The sequence below is a fragment of the Notothenia rossii genome, assembly GCF_949606895.1.
Source record: "Notothenia rossii genome assembly, chromosome: 8".
In the NCBI taxonomy this organism is placed as follows: domain Eukaryota; kingdom Metazoa; phylum Chordata; class Actinopteri; order Perciformes; family Nototheniidae; genus Notothenia; species Notothenia rossii.
The window spans coordinates 45,022,994-45,024,456 of NC_136906.1; the positions used below are offsets into that span (position 1 = coordinate 45,022,994).

The 1,463-nt window shown below is 39.1% G+C and overlaps 1 protein-coding gene across 2 annotated transcripts in view; it reads left to right on the forward strand.

The window, feature by feature from the left end:
- Positions 1-1,358: 1,358 nt before the first annotated feature.
- katna1 (katanin p60 (ATPase containing) subunit A 1) overlaps positions 1,359-1,463 on the forward strand; it is a 28,108-nt gene continuing 28,003 nt past the window's right edge. For both annotated transcript variants that reach the window (XM_079646129.1, XM_079646130.1), the window contains exon 1: positions 1,359-1,463. This exon is cut by the window's right edge and continues 11 nt beyond it. The gene's annotated coding sequence lies outside the window, so the exon portion shown is untranslated.

Sequence of the window (1,463 nt, forward strand, 5' to 3'; positions counted from 1 at the left end):
CTGAGAATTTGTAGTGGAGCTTTTAAAACATCTCCAGTATCAGCAATACAGGTGGAAATGGGAGAAATGCCTTTAAGGATAAGAAGAGTGAAGTTAATGTTGGCATACTGGGTAAACCTTCAGGGGCACAGTGATAGTCATCCTACGAAAAGTATTTTGAAAGACTGCTGGGAGCACAATGAGTCACATTTAATAAGGTTTGGATGGATTGGCGATGTTAAAGCAGCAAGTATAGGTTTGAATCAAATGCAGTATTGCCCCACAGTTCCAATCTCCTCCATTCCACCCTGGTTATTCCCATTGCCAAGTGTAGACCTCAATATACAAAGGGAGTTAAAGGAAAAGAAAGAAATACCAGTATGGCGCATAGTCCAGAATTATTTTGCAAGATATCACTCAGACTCAACAATCATATTTACAGATGGTTCCAAAGATCCAGAGGCAGGGCATGCAGGGGCAGCAGTTTATTTCCCAGTGAGTAATACACATATCAAGAAAAGGGTAACAGACCAAGTGTCAGTATACACCAAAGAGTTGTTGGCATTGGTACTGTCATTGAAATGGATAGAGGAGAAAGAAATACATAATAGTGTAATTGCATCTGACAGCTATTCAGCTTTATCGAGTATACGATCAGGTAGATCTTCATCTAGAATGGATTTTCTAATTTTATATAAAATGCAAATCAAAGGCATAGCAACTCGTTTCCTCTGGGTTCCTGCTCATGTTGGTGTGGAGGGTAATGAACAGGTGGATATTCTGGCCAAACAAACACTCAAAAGTATGAACATAGACATAGAAGTTCCACTCAGTAAAGCGGAGGTTAAAACATTCATACAGAAATATGCACAAACAACATGGCAAGATCATTGGGACCTTAGTGATACAGGAAGATATCTTTTTAAAATTCAAAGGTATGTGGGGGATGGAAGGAAGGTGGGGTTTAAAAGAAGGGAGGAAAATGTCATTTATCGGATAAGAATAGGTCATACAGGTCTCAATCATACATTAAGTATAATAGGAAAGCATCCAACCGGAAAGTGTATACACTGTAGCCAGCCAGAAACTGTTGAGCATGTTTTACTGCTTTGCAGGAAATATAGTACTCAGAGAAATGTGTTTTTCCAGACACTGAAGAAAGCAAAATTCCATGACTTGTCGCTATCAGGACTGTTAAGGAAAACATCAGGCAATATATATTGTGAGATTATTAAGTTTCTAAGAGAAATTGATCAATTTAAAATAACCTAGAGTTTTGGTTCTTTGTTTTGTTTCTTTTTTTTTATTGTTTTCTGCTTAGTCTCTTGTCCACACTCCAGTCCAGTTGGTGGAGGTAATGCACCTACAAGTTGGTTTGCCAACCGCCAATAAACACGAAAGAAGAAGAAGAAGAAAAACAAGAGAAGAAGAAGGAACTGGTCACAGCCTTCACATCAGCCGCAGCCTGCCAGCTGCACGCCTGT